Genomic DNA, 18,856 nt, shown 5'->3' on the forward strand with positions numbered 1-18,856 from the left:
CATAGTTGAGCTGCTGGAGGTTTGGAGGATATCTAATGTTGTTCTATTGTTAAAAAAAGGCTGTAAGAACAACCCAGGAAATTATAGGCCAGTAAGCCTGACACCAGTAGTGGTTAAATTATTGGAAGGTATTCTAAGGGACTGGATATATAAGTATTTGTATAGACAGGGACTGATTCTGGATAGCCAACATGGCTTTGTGCGTGATAAGTTGTGTCTAACTAGTCTTATAGAGATTTTAATGAGGAAGTTACTGGGAAAACTGACGAAGGCAAGACAATGGATGTTGTCTGCAATGACTTTAGCAAGTCCTTTGACAAGGTCCCACATAAGATGTTGGTTAGGAAGGTGTAGTTGCTTGACATTCAAGATAAATTGAATTAGACATTGGCTTCACGGGAGAAGACAAAGAGTGATAGTAGATGGTTGCCTCTCTGACTGGAGGCTTATAGCAAGTGTTGTGCCACAGGGATCGGTGCTGGGTCTGTTTTTTGTCATCTATAGCAACAATCTGGATGATAATGTGGTAAAATGGTTCAACAAATTTGCAGTTCACTCCGAGATTGGGGATGTAGTTTACAGCAAGGAAGACTACCAAAGCTTGCAGTGGAATCTGGACCAAATGGGAAAATGGGCTAAAAAATGTCAGATAGAATTCAATGCAGACAAGTGTGAGGTGTTGCACTTTGGGAGGACCAATCAGGGTAGGTCTTACACAGTAAGTGGGAGGGCACTGAGAAATGTGGTTGAACATAGGGATCTGGGAATACAGGTCCGTAGTTAATTGAAAGTGGCATTACAGGTATGTGGATAGGGTCGTAAAGAAAACTTTCGGCATAGGGGCCTTTATAATTTAATATATTGTGTATGGGATTTAAGATGAAATTGTATTAGATGTTGGTATGGCCTAATTTGGAACATTGTGTGCAGTTTTGGTCACCTACCTATAGGAGAGATGTAAATAAGATTGAAAGAGTCTAGAGAAAATTTTCAAGTATAATTGAGGACCTGAATTTTATAGGGAAAGGTTGAATAGGTTAGGACTTCCATAGAACCTAGAAGACTGAGGGGAAGTTTGATAGAGGTATACGAAATTCTGAGGGGTTTAGATAGGGTAAATGCAAACAGTTGTTTTCCACTAAGGTTGGGTAAGACTACAACTTGAGGTCATGGCTTAAGGGTGAAAGGTGAACTACTTAAGGGGAACATGAGGGAAACTTCTTCACTCAGAGAGTAGTGAGAGTGTGGAATGAGCTGCCAGTAGAAGTAAAGGGTATGGGTTTGATATAGGAGAAATCTAGATAGGTACTTGGATGGGAGGGTTATGGAAAGTTATTATCTAGGTGCAAGTCAACGGGACTAGGCAGATTACTGGGACAGCACAGACTAGATGGGCTGAAGGGCCTGTTTCTGTGCTGTAGTGCTCTGTGACTCTATGACTCTATTACAGCACAGTAAATCACAAAGAATCACTGGCAATCAAACTGTGGAGCTTACAGAATGTGCAACTCTGACCTTGTCTTTTGCTTGATAGACTGTTTTGCTCAGAATGATATGCTGTTCAAAGGAACCATCTGTCATCCTGAAGCAGGATGACCTCACCAGTTCCCCACCACCAGCACCCTCCTCCGGTTGGCGGAACTGGTACTCACACTTAAAAACTTCTCTTTTGGCTCTTCCCACCTTCTTCAAACCAGGGGTATAGCTATGGGCACTGGCATGGGCCCCAGCTATGCCTGCCTCTTCGTCGGTTATGTGGAACACTCCAAACCTATACTGGTACTGCTTCCCAACTTTTCCTTCGCTACACTGACGACTACATTGGTGCTGCTTCCTGCACCCATGCTGAGCTCGTCAATTTCATCGACTTTGCTTCTAACTTCCACCCAGCCCTCAAATTCACTTGGCCCATCTCGGACACTTCTCTCCCCTTTCTCCATCTCTCAGTCTCCATCTCTGGAGACAGACTGTCCACTGACATCTTCTACAAGCCCACTGACTCTCATAACTACCTCGACTATACCTCTTCCCACCCCGCCACATGCAAAAATGCTATTCCTTGTTCCCAGTTCCTCCGTCTCCTCCTTATCTGCTCCCAAGATGAGGCTTTCCATTCCAAGACATCTCAAATGTCCTCTTTCTTTAATGATTGTGGTTTCCCTTCTGCCGTCATCAATGATGCCCTCACCCGCATCTCCTCCATTTCCCGCACTTCGGCCCTCAACCCGTCCTCCCGCCACCACAACAGGGACAGAGTTCCCCTTGTCCTCACCTGCCACCCAACCAGCCTCCGGATCCAGCACATTATCTTCCGCAACTTCCGCCACCTTCAACAGGACCCCACCACTAAGCACATCTTTCCCTCTCTAGCCCTCTCCGCTTTTCGCAGGGATTGTTCCCTCCACAACTCCCTGGTCCACACATCCCTCCCCGCGGATCTCCCACCTGGCACTTATCCCTGCAAGCGTAAGTGCTACACCTGTCCCTACACCTCCCCTCTCGCCACCATTTAGGGCCCCAAACAGTCCTTCCAGGTGAGGCAACACTTCACTTGTGAGTCTGTTGGGGTCATCTATTGCATCTGGTGCTCCTGGTGCAGCCTCCTCTACATCGGTGAAACCCGACGCAGACTGGGGGACCGCTTCGTCGAGCACCTCCGCTCCGTCCACCACAACAGACAGGATCTCCCGGTTGCCACCTACTTCAACTGTGCTTCACACTCCCATTCGGATATGTCCGTACATGGCCTCCTCTACTGCCATGATGAGGCCAAACTCAGGTTGGAGGAGCAATACCTCATATACCGTCTGGGTAGTCTCCAGCCCCTTGGCATGAACATTGAATTCTCCGATTTCCGGTAATTCCCTCCCCCTCCCTTCCTCCATCTCAGTTTCACTCTGCCCCCTCCCCCAGCTGCCTATCACCTCCCTCATGGTTCTGCCTCCTTCTTCTACTTCCCATTGTGTTTTCCCCTATTCTTTCTTCACCTTTCCTGCCTATCCTCTCCCTGCTTCCCCTCCCTTACCCCTTGATCTTTCCCCTTACTGGTTTTTCACCTGGCCCCTACCAGCCTTCTCCTTCCCACCCTCCCCCCACCTTCTTTATAGGGCCTCTTCCCCCTCCCTCTTCAGTCCTGACAAAGGGTGTCGGCCCGAAATGTTGACTGATCGTTTCCACGGATGCTGCCTGACCTGCTGAGTTCCTCCAGCGTGTTGTGCGTGTTGCTTTGACCCCAGCATCTGCAGAGTATTTTGTGTTTGAGGTCCTGAGGCAGGACTCCATCACAGGACTGAAGGCTGTTGGTACATAGCCAGAGACAGGGACTGCTTTGTGCGGTGGAAAGGTTGAAACTGAGGAGCTGAACAAAGGCTGGGTGGAAGAGCAATGGCAGGTCATTCAAAGTACTTCTCAGCTCATGAGGTATACTTGATGGGCCATTACTGTGAACTGCGAAACAGCAATTTCTTGCAAACTGCAGAGAGATAATCAAAGTTCAAAGTAAGTTTATTAACGAAATATGTATATGTCACCATATACTACCCTGAGGTTTATTTTCTTGCAGGCATTCAGAGTAGGGAGACGGGATGAATGACTGAAGTACTTGCTGAGCCACCAGGAAGAAACACGGCGTCCACACCACAAAACCGTATGACATCATTGTGTGAGAATGTGAACCAGAACCAGGTTTGTTATCACTGACGTATGTTGTGGAATTTGTTGTTTTGTGGCAGCAGTACAGCGCAGCACATACAAAATTGTGGTTAAAAAAAAAGTGGAAAAAAGGAATAGTGAACAAATGTTTATAGGTTCATGGACTGTTCAGAAATCTGGTGGCAGAGGTGAAGAAGCAGTTCCTAGATCACTGAGTGTGGATTTTCAGGCCCCAGTACCTTCTCCCCGATGGTAGTAATGACAAGAGGGCATCTCCTGGGTGGCAAGGGCCATTAAAGTTTGCAAGATTAGCTTTATTTGTCACATATATATTGAAGCATCAAAAGTAGTAAAAAGTGTAATTTTTGTCACATTTGCAACGTGCTGGGGACAGCCTGGAACGTAACACCAATCTGTACGTCCTTTGAATGCGGGAGGAACCTGGATCACCTGGGGGAAACTCGTGCAGTCACGGGGTGAGCGTAGAAACTCCTAACAGACAGTGGTGGGAATCGAACTCAGGTCAGTGATTGCTAGCACTGGGAAGCGATTGCGTTAACTGCTATGCCGCCCTGCCACCTTGTTGAGACACTGCCTTTTGAAGCTGGTGACCTTTGGCCTGTCCTCTTTGCCACTGAGGGGGTTCCCTGCTGTAATTTCTGCTGCTCTCCGACTCACCTACCACCTACCATCTTCCACTCCGTCCCCTCCCCTTCCTTCCTAGTCCCGATGAAGGGGCTTGGCCCAATATGTGGACTGTTTATTCCGCTGCCGTAGATGCTGCCTGATCTGCTGAGTTCTTCCAGCATTTTGTGTCTGTACTGTTGCTCTTGTTTTCCAGCATCTGCACAGCCTTTTGCATTTACGATTTGAAGCTCCTCTGCCAAGTCTCTTAGAGGTATGCCTGCCCTAAGAAGTTTAAATCTTCTGTTCAATAGGAGTTTGGTGAGACCCTAACTCACTGCTCCTCCTCTGTGGTTTCTGCTGTTCACTATCACCTGCCAACTTGTACTCTTTCCCTCCCCCCCCCCACTTGTTATAATGGCTTCTGCCCCCTTCCTTTCCAGTTCCAATGAAGAGTCTTGGCCTAAGCTGCCGACTGACCATTCCCATTCATAGATATAGCCTAGCTTGCTGAAGTTCCTCCAGTGTGTTGCTATGGGCTTCCCCTGGGTTCTCTACTTTCCACATGCATCTTCGAAGCATACTGGCTGACAGATTAACAGGCCAGTGTGGATGGGAGGGAGGAGAGTCAAGGGGTAGATGGGTACCTGACGGTGGGTAGGATACAGGGAAATATGTTGGGTGACGGGACTGATGGGGATGTTCAATGGACTCCAATGGGCTGAATAGCTCCTGTTACATAAAACAAAACAATTACCTTTTGTATCCAACTGGTTCCTCTCCATTGGCTTCCTTGGACGTCTATATTTCTGACCAGCTTTCGATGTGGGGCCTGGGAAAGGCCTTTCTGAAATCCAGCGTAGAGTTGCACAGCAAAGAAACAACCGGTCCATGGCGACCAAGATGCCCATCTAAGCAAGCCCCATTGGCCTACAGTTGGTCAATATCCCTCAAAACCTTTCCCATCCATGTATCTACACAAATATCTCTTGAATGTTGTTAATTTACCTACCTCAATCACTTCCTCTGGCAGCTCATTCCAAAGATGCTGTGAATTAATTTTATACTTCCCATTCACAATCTTGCTCATGTCAAGTTAGGCATGGGGGAGGCCAGTCACTTGTTAGGCCTGTGCCAGCTCTTTGAAAGAGCTGTCCAATTATCCCTCTATTCTGCCCTTTCCCCGTAGCCCTGGAAATATTTTCCATTTCCAAGTATACGTCCAATTCCATTTTAGAATTACAACTGACTCTGCTTTCACGAGACCTGCAGGCAATGAAGTATAAATCATAACAACTTACTGCATAAAAATTATTCTCATATTCTCCCTTGCGACTTTTTTGGCCAGTTATTTTAAATTTTTGTCCTCTGGTTATTGGCACTCCTGTCTGTTGAAACAGATTTTCCCTTTTGTGGAGCATCTTTAAATCCTTCTTAAAAAATTCTTCTTTGTTTTATGGAGCCTTGACATATAACTGACTACTCTCACTCATTCGTACTACGTTGATTGTTCACCTCTCTATCTCCTTGATATCTGACTTTAACTCCAGCCCAGCTGGGATAAGACCAGTAACATTGGTGCAAATTTTATTCTCGTGATGTTCTTGCGAACCGGAGGCATGAAAGCTGGACAGTTGGCAAGCCTGGACCTTGAGCCTGCAGTTCAGAGTCCCGTCATCAGCTAGTCCCATGGTGGAACCAATACCAAAGATTGGAAGTCTGGAAGTTGATGGCCAAAGCCCGGAGACTAGAAACTGGAGATCCGTAAGCATGTCCTTGAGTTGGAAGTCATGTGTGTGTGTGTGTGTGTGTTTGTGTGTGCGTGTGTGTGGTTGGGAGGGTTTGACTGGTGGGAGGATGGTAGGAAACTTGTTTTGCTGTTGTTGTTTTGTTGCTTTTTGTGGTCTGTGTTGTTTTGTTGAGCATTGTGAGCATGCTATGTTGGTGTTGAAATGTGTGGTGACATTTCTGTGCTGTCCCCAGGTTGTTTTGGTTGTTTAACACAAATTATGCATTTCACTGTATGTTTCCATGTTACATGTCATAAATAAATCTCAATCTCAATCTGTAAAAAGGCCACCATTTATTACACAAGATGTTTGATGCAACAGAACAGCCTGTTGTTCTGCTCCTGGTAATTCACACTTGTTGATGTGGGTTTAGTCATATGGGCCAGACTGGGCCAGGCTTGTGGGCTTTCTGTCCCAGAGAACAATGCAGAATTGGTTAGCAGTATGGATTGGCAACAACATCTCCTCCACACTCACTGTCAGCACTAGTGCCACACAGGGCTGTGTACTTATCCCCCTGCTCGACTCACTTTATACTTACAATTGTGTGGCTAAGTACAGTTCCAATGTTATACTTAAGTTTGCTGATGACACTACTTGTTGTTGGCCAAATCAATGGTGGTGGCAAATTGGCATAGATGAGAGATTGAAGTTGAGTTGAATGGTGCCTTCGCTCTGTCTTCCACAAAAGGCAGTATCTCCAGGGGACTTCCTATTTCAGTTCAGCTTCCCATTTCCATTCTGACATATCTGTCCATGATCTCTCTTATGGCCATGATGAGGCCAAGTTCAGGTTGGAAAAGCAACACCTCATATTCCAACTGGGTAAAACTCCAACCTGATGGCCTGAACATCAATTTCTATAACTTCTGGGAATCCGTCCCCCTTCTTTCTTTTTCCATTCCCCATTCTGGTTACCCCCTCCCTCTCACTGGAACATCACCTTCCTCTGGTACCCCACCCCCTTCTCTTTCTTCTATGGTGTCCTATCATATCCCCTTTTTCTTACAGCCCTTTACTTCTTTAACCTATCCTCTCCCAGCTTATTACTTCATTCCCCCCCCCACCCCCCACACCCAGCCAACTTCCCTCTCACCTGGTCTCACCTTTCATCTGTCAGCTTGTACTCCTAGTTAGTGTCGGAAGCAGGGCAATGCTTGTGGGCTGACCCCAGCTCACCTTTGGTTCTGTTGATTCTGATATACATGCAACACGTTTCATTGTCTGTTTTGATGTACATGTGATAAATAAACTTGAATCTGAATTGAAATGGAACTAATTCACTTGTTGCTATAGACAAGTTAGACCAAAGGGCCTGTCTCTGTGCTCTTCATGTCTGTATCTCTTCTTTTATTTTATTCAAGATACAGCACAGAACAGGCCATTGCAGCCCAAGTCTCACCACCCAGCAACATACCTATTTAGCCACAGTCTTATCATAGGACAATTTACAATGACCAAATAAGAATCAGAATCGGATTTAATATCACTGGCATATGTCGTGAAATTTGTTAACTTTATAGCAGCAGAATAATGAAATCCATGATAAATAAATATCGAGAAAAAATGAGTTACATTAATTATAGATATATCTATTAAATAGGTCAGTTAAAATAAGTAGTGCAAAATAACAGTATTAAAAAAATAGTGAGGTATAGTGTTCATGGGTTCAATGTCCATTTAGAAATCGTTTGGCAGAGGGGAAGAAGCTGTTCCTGAATCACTGAGTGTGTGCCTTCAGGCTTCTGTACCTCCTTCCTGATGGTAACAGGGAGAAAAGGGCATGCCCTGAGTGGTGGGAATCCTTAATGATGGATGCTGCCTTCCTAAGGCACTACTCCTTGAAGATGTTTTGGATGCATGGAGGCCGGTACCCATAATGGTTCTGACTAATTTTGCAAGTTTCTGCAACTTATTTTGATCTTGTGCAGTAGCACCCCACAGCCCCCCCCCCCCCAAACCAGATGGTAATGCAACCAGTCAGAATGCTCTTTGCGATTTATTTGTAGAAGTTTTTGAGTGTTTTAGTTCAGCAGTCCCCAGCCACCGGGCTGCGGACCGGTACCCGGCCGTAAGGAAAGCGCCACCGGGCCGTGAGGAAACGATATGATTTGGCGATAGGAGTCAGCTGCACCTTTCCTCATTCCCTGTCACGCGGACTGTTGAGCTTGAACACACGCGAGATCATTACCCGCGTGTCATTCATGTCAGCGCGGGAAGGAGATCAACTCCTCGAGTTTGCAAATGACGGCGGGCTGAAAATTATGTTTGACATAACATCTCTGCCGGCACTCTGGATCAAAGTCAAGGGCGAATATCCTGAGATAGCCACGAAAGCACTGAACACGTTACTTCCATTTCCAACTTATCTCTGCGATGAATGTAACAGAAACTAAATTGAGGAATAGACTGGACATAAGGAACCCATTCGAGTATCGCTGTCTCCCATCACCCCTCGATGGGACCGTCTTGTTGCAGGAAAACAAGCCCAGGGCTCCCACTGATTCAGCGATATTCACGTGTTGCAATGATTTTATATGTTCTTACGGGGAAAATATGCGCTGTGTGTTTAATATCCAAACGTTACTTAAAATGTTATGATGCTATTGACTTACTTATGTAACCATATAAAAATTACAGCACGGAAACAGGCCATCTCTGCCCTTCTAGTCCGTGCCGAACGCTACTCTCACCAAGTCCCACCGACGTGCACTCAACCCATAACCCCCCCCCATTCCTTTCCTGTCTACATTCCTATCCAATTTAACTTTAAATGATAATATCGAACCTGCTTCTGCCACTTCTACTGGGGTTCGTTCAACAAGTATTTCAAGCCCCCCTGTCCTCCCCTGATAATTAACTTATAGCTATATTTATGCGAGGAAAATATGCGCTGTGCGTTTAATATTAAATTAGTTAGATGAACCCTTTTAGAAACGAAATTGAGTGTATTAGCCACTTATCACCGATATTCCGGTCGTGATTAACAGCGCCCTCCCTCCCGAACGGAATCACCAAAAACGATTTGTAGCAAAAAACGGCACGTGCACGCATACGCAAGTCACGCATGTGCACTGGTGCCCGCGCAAGGTTTCATGGTCATTGTAGTTTTATCGCAAACGCAACGTATTCGACTGCTACTGTACTCTTGTCCGTTGGCAACCATCCCCCCGCCCCACCCCCCGGTCGGCCGGTCCGCAAGAATATTGTCAATATGAAACCGGTCCGCACTGCAAAAAAGGTTGGGGACCCTTGTTTTAGACTGCTGCAGCTCTTGAGGTAGGTGCTCACCCACAGTGGTGTTAGAGAGCGAGTTCCAGGACTTTGACCCAGAGATGGTGAAGGAGCAACGATATACTCCCAAGTCAGAACAGTGTGTGGCTTGGAAAAGATTCCTGATGGTGGAGTTCCCCGTGCTTTTGTTGCTCTTATTCTTCTAGCTGGTAGGTATTTTGCATTTGTAAGGTGCTGTCTCAAATTTTCTTTAACTACAATGTCAAATCCTCCAGTTATCTTTGACACCAAAATATTAAAGGATTTAAGATATAATATCTCAGGTTAGATGATTAAGATTTTTAAGATTAGCTTTATTTGGCACATGTACATCGAAACTCATAATGAAATGCTGAATTTGTGTCAATGACCAACACAGTTGAAGAATGGAAAAGGGGCAGCCCACGAGTGCTGTCACGCTTCCATCGCCACAGTTTACCGATTCTAACCTGTACATCTTTGGAATGTGAGTACCAGTCATGGAGAAAATGTACACATTCCTTACAGACAGGATCAGGAATTTAACCCCAATTACATTAACTGCTACGCTACTGTACCGTCCAACATTTGATATTGAGGATAAAGAAAAAAATATCGGGAGGAGACAGTCCACCACATGTAGATTGAGCGCAGGAGGTTACAGCCTCTATTTGAATATCCAGAAGGACTGCTCCTCAAGTTCTAGCTGCACTTCTGTCTGGGCTCCTGTTCTATGGTTTCCCAGTGTGGAGAGAGTGGGCCAGGTTTCTACTGGATATCGCCGAGGTGGCCAGTCACAGGTCCAGGTGGTGGGGAGTTGAGCCCAAGCCAAATGTCTGTCCTTCTTCTGGTGTTACGTCCATGCCTGGGAGTCCATCAAGAAGGAGCACGCAATGTCCATGGGTACAGTCAGGGATTTCCAGGACCAGTGGGCACCTCAGGGGATTGAGTGTGTTGTGGATAGTGATAACCATATTTAAATTTGAAACTGTGTACCATGTGTGTTTTTTGAAATCCTGTAAAATGTATAATAGTAATATCGTAATGATTTCAATAAACTTCTGTAATATAAAAATAAGAGTTTTTATTTCTCAAGTCACCTCATCGGGGTTGAAGTTCCAAGCAATCCCAGCACTCAAGGCCCGAGGGCCAAACCCTTGACTGGTGTGTCCTGGAGTCAAGTCCTGTTGGAAGCCCGATGTCTGTGAGTCTGAAATTCTGACGCCATGACAGGAGGCCCTGGGGTTGGAGGCTTGTCTGTGTATGTATAAGGAGGAAGGTGTGCGGGAGGTTTGGAGGGATGGGAAAGCGACTTGATTTGCTCTTGTGTGGTTATTGTTGCTTCTTGTGTTTCTCTGAAGGGGAATGTTGGGCATGCTATGTTGGCGATGGAAAGTGCAGTGACACTTGTGGGCTTCCACCAGCAGATTCTGGATCAGCTGTGACTGGCTCTGTGGTTGTGAAGTCATTCTCGTAAACCTCAGATTTGAAAGTTACTTGTTTGCATGATCTGGCTTTTTCTCTGCACATTGGGTCTTTGACAATCTTTTTCTTAATCAATTCTATTGGGTTTCTTTGTTTTGTAGCTGCCTGTAAGGAGACAAATCTCAAAGCTGTATATAGTATACATACTTTGATATAGTGTACATCTTTGAGTGTGCTGGTTATAAAATGCAAACAACACATTTCACTCCATATGTGAAATATACATTATATGTATAAATAAATATAAATATGATAAATAAATATGGAATCTAAGTATGAATCCGTAGAATAATGAAACATAACTTTGGAACCAATGGTATCAGAGCATACATTAACACAGGAAGTTCTGGAAATCTAGAATTGGCTTCCTCAGGAAGGAGTGGAAGCAGTGGAGGTTGTGGCAGAATGGAGACCACAGATGCAAGAATCCAGAGTCAAAAAAATGAAACTGCTGGAAGACTCAGCAGATCAGGTGTCATCGGTGGAGGCAGCGAACATTTCAGGTCAAGACCCTGCATTAGGGCTGAGTGAAGAGAGGAGAAAGGTATACAGAGTGAGAGATGGAGTAAGGCAGTGGCTGGAAAGTAGAACCAACTGAAGTGCAGAAGGCGGCAGTTTGGGAGGGAGGGGTGGGGGTGGAGTCTTAAGATAGAGGCTGGTAGGTGATAGGTGGAAGGGAGAGATGATGGACAGCTGGAGCCAGGTTGACAAGGAGGTGGTGAAGGTGAACCAACAGAAAGATCCAGTAGGTGGGTAGATGGATGGAACCAAGTGGGGAAGTGTGATGAAGCAAGGCAGTAAAGATGGAAGAGGGTTGGAAAAGATGAACAAAGAAGGAAAGATCCCTGGTAGGCTGGTGGGATTGGATAAAGAACACAGGATGGTGGGATTGGATAAAGAACACAGGAGGATCCTGTTGAAGGGTCTTGGTCTAAAACTTCAACACTGTATTCTGTTCCACAGATGTTGCCTGATTTGTTGAGTTCCCCTAGCATTTTGTGTGTGTTACTCTGGATTTCCAGCATCTTGTACTTAGGACACCGGAGGTGTGGGTCACATGAAGTTGGAAAATTTAGTGATCCTAGCATTGGGCTGTAGACCATAACACTGTAAGACATTGGAGCTGAATTAGGCCATTTGGTGCTCCACCACAGCATCATGGATAGTTTTTATTCCTCTCAACCCATTCTCCTGCCTTCTCCCCATAACCTTTGACATCCTTACTGATCAAGAACCTATGACTTTCTGTTCTAAATGTACCCAAATATACATGGCTTCTGCAGCCATCTGTGGTAATAAATTCTACAGATTCACCACCTTCTGGCTAAAGAAATTCCTCCTTATCTCAACTCTAAATGGATATCCTTCAATTCTGCTTACTTGCTGAAGCAGAACACAAGATGTTTGTTCTTCTAGTTTGTGCTTGGTCTTCCTGCGGCAGTGGAGACAGCAGAGGACAGATACTGTAGAATGGGAGTGTGGGAGTGGGACTCAGAGGTTTTGGTAGATTGGAGAGGTAATGGAAGTCAATAATAACATTTTCAAAAGCAAAATTCCACAGATGCTGGAAATCAAAGGTCTTTGGAGATACTGTAGCCAGTGGGTCATTAATCTTGATCAAATCCTTTTCATGGATACTGATTGGTATTCCTGTCATTCAGTTTTGTCTTTCACTTTTGCGCTGAGAGGTGTTTATAAGGTGAAGTGTTTGTGGGCTAACAGAAACACACTTAGCAGATGGGGTCTACTAAAATATGGATCAGCCTTAATTTTAAACAAAAGAGGGATTCTGCTGTGCTGTACATCCAGAGCAGCACACACAAAATGCTGGAGGAACTCAGCAGGTCAGGCAGCATCTATGGAAAGGGATAAAGAGTTGACGTTTTGGGCCAAGACCCTTCATCAGGACTCCTCAGCCTTCATCTTAACAGGCTGAGGAATGGAATGGCCTCCTGCTGTACCTGTGGTAAGAAGTAGCTTTGGGCCAATCAGAGTGCAACTTCAAAAGGCGTTGCCTCAAAAAGGTGGTATCCTTCACTAAGGACCACTGTTACCCAGGACATTCCCTCCACTCATTGCTGCTCTCAGGGAGGAGATACAGGAGCACTCAGTGTCTTTGGAACAGCTTCTTCCCCTCTGCTATCAGCTTTCAGAAGGGACAGTGAACCAACCTATGAATACTTCCATGGTTTGGAAGTCTCCTGGACATTTCTGGCCCTGAGGGACACAACAGAGGGAAGTAACCTCTTTAGGGTGCACACCATTGAAACAGGCCCTTCACCCAGCTCATCTCTGCCAGGCATGTTGCTGACCTGAGCTAATCCCATTTTCCTGCATTTGTCCCATATACTCCAGATCTTTCCTTTCCATATACAATACATACCCAAAAGTCTTTTAAATTTTGTAAGTGTACCTTCCTTGACCACTTCCTCTGGTAGCTTGTTCTATATATCCACCATCCCCTGTTGATAAATTTGCCCCTGAGGTCCCTTTTAATTTTTTCTTCTTCTCTCACCTTAAAATTATGCCTTCTAGTTTTGAAATTCTCTATCCCTTTTTAGAACACTCCTATTTATAACCATATAACAATTACAGCACGGAAACAGGCCATCTCAGCCCTTCTAGTCCGTGCCGACCTCTTACTCTCACCTAGTCCCACTGACCTGCACTCAGCCCATAACCCTCCATTCCTTTCCTGTCCATATAGCTATCCAATTTAACTTTAAATGACAACAGATGAGCAACAATTTCTTATTGCTCAGAAATGTCAGCTGATGTGGAGTAATGGCAATTGAGAACCAACCAATCAAATAACAAAGTTACTGTTTTACTTCCTGATTGGCTGTGGGAAGGTGAGGTCAATGGGAGGGGCAGCAAGTCTACCTTGCAGTGTCTGCACCAAATGGTCCAAGCTGAATTAGCAACCAAACAGCTAACCAATCATGGCTCACTTTTGCTTGACGTTTTAACAGTCATTTTATTCTAGCATTTGCTTTTCATTAGATGTTGTAACACCTCATCTGTTGCCCCCAGATGAAATTTGGATATTGAGACAATGATATATTATGGCAGCAAACTGAACTGAAGCCAACATCCAATCATCTATGACCTTAGTGAAGGGCAGAATAAATTCCTAAGACTAACTCTTCGCCACAATTGAGTTCAAAAGTCAGGAAGTTAGGTTGCAGCTTTATAAAACTCCAGTTAGGCCGCTTCTGGAGTATTGCATACAGTTCTGGTTGCTCCATTATAATGGATGTCAAGGCTTTGGACAGGGTGCAGAAGAGGTTTACTAGGATGCTCCCTGGATTAAAATTCATGTGCTATAATGAGAGGTTGGACGAACTTGTTGTTTATAACTTGGCAGGCAGATGGGAACTGGACTGATAGGGATGAGGATGGGGCAGTTTGTATACAAGTAGATGCAGTGGGAGGCGAGGCTATGAGGAAGGACAGGCAGGTGAAAGGGAAAAGTTACAGCCAGTGGGATGAGTAGAAGTGTAACATGGGGGAAAGTTGAAAAGGACGATGAATATGGGACTGAATAGTGTTATATTTAAATGCTTGTAGTATATGGAATAAAGTAAATGATCTTTTAGCACAGTTAGTGATCAGTAAGTATAACATTGTGGGCATCACTGAGTTGTGGTCGAAAGAAGATCACAACTGGAAGCTTAGCATTCAAGGATACGCATTGTATTGAAAGGACAGGCAGGTAGGCAGAGGCAATGGAGGACCTCGTTAAAGAAATGAAATCAAATCCTTAGAAAGAGGTGACATAGGATTAGAAGATGTAGGATCCTTGTGGGTGGAGTTAAGAAACAGCAAAGATGAAAAGACCCTGATGGGAATTATATGCAGGCCTCCAAATAGCAGCCAGGATGTGGGATATAAATTATGGGGGTTGGAAAAGGCATGTCAAAAGGGAAATGGGGAAATAGTCATGGGGAATTTCAATATGCAGGTAGATTGGGGAAATCAAGCTGGTGTTGGATCCCAAGAGAGGGAATTTGTAGAATGCCTATAGGATGGCTTTTTTAGAGCAGCTTGTGGTTGAGCCTACCAGATGAAAGGCAATTTTGGATTGAGTGTTGTGCAATACTTTGCAGGAAAATCCTACTAAAATTAGTGGATACAGCCCAGTCCATCACGGGTAAAGCCCTCCCCACTATTGAGCACATCTACATGAAGTGTTGTTGCAAGAATACAGCAAACATCATCAGGGACCCCCACCACCCAGATCACATCCCGTGATCCTCTCCCTTCTCCAGCCTCGTATCCCTTTTACCAATCAACTTTCCAGCTCTTAGCTCCATCCCTCCCCCTCCTGTCTTCTCCTATCATTTCAGATCTCCCCCTCTCTCCCACTTTCAAATCGCTAGTCCTGACGAAGGGTCTCGGCCTGAAACATCAACTGTACCTGTTCCTATAGATGCTGCCTGGCCTGCTGCGTTCACCAGCATTTTTTATGTATGTTGCTCCACCCAGATCATGTCTTGCCATCAGGGAGAAGGTAAAGCTGCCTAAAGACTTACCCAACCAGGTTCAGGAACAGTTATTATCCCTCAACCATCAGGCTCTTTCAAAAAGGGGATAATTTCATTCAACTTCACTTGCCCCAACACTGAAATGTTCCCATAGCCTATGAACTCACTTTCAAGGACTCCCCATCTCATTTTCTCAATATTTATTGTTTTTTTTTATATATTTGCACAGTTTGTTGTCTTTTGCACACTGGTTGAATGCCAAATTGGTGTGGTCCATTGATTTTATTATGATTATTATTCCATTATGGATTTATTGAGTATGCCCATGAGAAAAAGAATGTTAGGGTTCTATATGCTGACATATATGTTGTTTGATAGGAAATGTACTTTTTGAACTTTGAACCAGATTTGATTAGGGCGCTTGTGGTAAAGGAACCCTGAGGAAATAGTGATCATAATATGATAGAATTCACCCTCTCTGAGGGAGAAGATAAAGTCAAATATGTCAGTATTGCAGTGGATTAAAGGGAATTACAGAAGAATGAGAGAAGTGCTGACAAAATTGATTGGATGGGGACTGTAGCAGGGATGATGGCTGGAGGTTCTGGGAGCAATTCAGAAGGAACGGGATCGATATATCCCAAAGATAAAGAAGTATATTAAAGAGAGGATAATGCAACTGTGGCTGACAAGGGAAGTCAAACGGAGCATAAACACAAAAGAGAAAGCATAGAATACAGCAAAAATCAGTGGGATGTTGGAGGATTCGGAAGCTTTAAAAAACCAATAGGGCAACTAAAAAAGCTATAAGGAAGGAAACAATGAAACATGTAGGTAAGATAGCCAATATTAGAAAAGAGGACACCAAAAGTTTTTTTTTCAGATTTGTAAAGAGTAAAAGAGAGGCAAGAGTGGATTTAGACGGCTGGAAAAGATGCTGGAGAGGTAGTAATGGGGGAACAAAGAAATGATGCATGAGCTTAATTAGTATTATGCATCAGTTTTCACTGTGGAAGACATTGGCAGTGTGCCTGGAATCCGAGAATGTTAGGCAGCAGAAATAAGTGTAGGTGCTTGGGAAAGGAAAGGATCTGAAGTTAGATATATCAATTGGACCAGATGGACTACACCCCATGGTTCTGAAAGAGGTAGCTGAAGAGATTGTGGAAGCATATTTACTTATTTATATTTATTTAGTGATACAGCGAGGGGGTAGGCCTTTCTGGCCCTTTGAGCCACGCCACCCTAGCTACCCCCGATAAACACCAACCTAATCACAGGACAATTTACAATAACCAATTAACCTACCCGGTTATGTAAGGAAACCAGAAGATGTAAAGAAAACCCACACATTCCAGGTGTGGGACATACGGAGACTCCTTACAGAATGGTGCCGGAATTGAACTCTGAACTCCAGAACAGCCCTGAGCTGTCATAGTGTCATACTAACCTCTAAGCCACTATGGCACCCTCTAGAACCACTCCAGAATCTAGTGATTCCAGAGGGTGCCAAAGTTACAGAGGACTGGAAAATGGATAATGTCACTCCACTTTTTAAGAAGGGAGGGAGACAGAAGAAAGGAAATTATAGCCTAATTAGCCTGACTTTACTGGGTGCGAAGATGTTAGAGTTATTAATTATTATTAAGGATGAGGTTTTGTGGTACATGAAGGCACATTATAAGATAAGCCAAAGTCAGCATGGTATTCTTAAAGGGAAATCTTGCCTGACAAATCTTTTGGAATTCTTTGAGGAAATAACAGGCAGGATAGACAAAGGAGAGTCAGCGGATGTTTATCTGGACTTTCGAAAGGCCTTTGACAAAGCGCCAAACACAAGGCTGCTCATGGTAAGAACCCATGGTATTACAGTAAAGATACTGGCATGGATAGAATTTTAGCAGACTGACAGGAGACAAAGAATGGGAATAAAGGGACTTTTCATGGTTGGCTACTAGGACTTAGTGGTGCCTCACAGGGGTTGATGTTGGGACCGCTTCTTTTCACGTTATATAGCAATGATTTGGATGATGGAATTGATGGCTTTGCGGTCAGTTTTGTGGACAATACGAAGATAGGCGGAGGAGCAGGTAGTGTTGGAGTCTGCGGAAGGACTTTGACAGATTGGGAGAATGGGCAAAGGAGTGGCAGAGGGAATGTAGGGAAGTTTTGGTCATGGAATAAAGAGGTGGACTATTTTCTAAACAGGGAGAAAATTCAAAAATCAGAGATGCAAAGGGACTTGGGAGTCCTCATACAGGATTCCTTAAAGGTTAACTTGGAGGTTGAGTCAGTGGTAAGGAAGACAAATGCAAATTTATCATTCATTTCAAGATGACTAAAATATAAAAGCAAGGATGTAGAGTGGATGGGGAGAACCAGTGGATGTGGTATATTTGGATTTTCAAAAGGCTTTTGACAAGGTCCCACACAGGAGATTAGTGTGCAAACTTAAAGCACATGGTATTGGGGGTAAGGTATTGATGTGGATGGAGAATTGGTTAGCAGACAGGAAGCAAAGAGTGGGAATAAACGGGACCTTTTCAGAATGGCACGCGGTGACTAGTGGGGTACCGCAAGGCTCAGTGCTGGGACCCCAGTTGTTTACAATATATATTAATGACTTGGATGAGGGGATTAAATGCAGCATCTCCAAGTTTGCGGATGACACGAAGCTGGGTGGCAGTGTCAGCTGTGAGGAGGATGCTAAGAGGATGCAGAGTGACTTGGAGTGGGCAAATTCATGGCAGATGCAATTTAATGTGGATAAATGTGAAATTATCCACTTTGGTAGCAAAAATAGGAAAACAGATTACTATCTGAATGGTGGCCGATTAGGAAAAGGGGAGGTGCAACGAGACCTGGGTGTCATTATACACCAGTCATTGAAAATGGGCATGCAGGTACAGCAGGTGGTGAAAAAGGCGAATGGTATGCTGGCATTTATAGCGAGAGGATTTGAGTACAGGAGCAGGGAGGTACTACTGCAGTTGTACAAGGCCTTGGTGAGACCACACCTGGAGTATTGTGTGCAGTTTTGGTCCCCTAATCTGAGGAAAGACATCCTTGCCATAGAGGGAATACAAAGAAGGTTCACCAGATTGATTCCTGGGATGGCAGGACTTTCATATGAAGAAAGACTGGATGAACTGGGCTTGTACTCGTTGGAATTTCGAAGATTGAGGGAGGATCTGATTGAAACGTATAAAATCCTAAAGGGATTGGACAGGCTAGATGCAGGAAGATTGTTAGCGATGTTGGGGAAATCCAGAACAAGGGGTCACAGTTTGAGGATAAAGGGGAAGCCTTTTAGGACCGAGATTAGGAAAAACTTCTTCACTTAGAGAGTGGTGAATCTGTGGAATTCTCTGCCACAGGAAGCAGTTGAGGCCAGTACATTGGCTATATTTAAGAGGGAGTTAGATATGGCCCTTGTGGCTACGGGGATCAGGGGGTATGGAGGGAAGGCTGGGGTGGGGTTCTGAGTTGGATGATCAGCCATGATCATAATAAATGGCGGTGCAGGCTCGAAGGGCCGAATGGCCTACTCCTGCACCTATTTTCTAT

This window comes from Mobula birostris, chromosome 1 (genome assembly GCF_030028105.1).
Source record: "Mobula birostris isolate sMobBir1 chromosome 1, sMobBir1.hap1, whole genome shotgun sequence".
In the NCBI taxonomy this organism is placed as follows: domain Eukaryota; kingdom Metazoa; phylum Chordata; class Chondrichthyes; order Myliobatiformes; family Myliobatidae; genus Mobula; species Mobula birostris.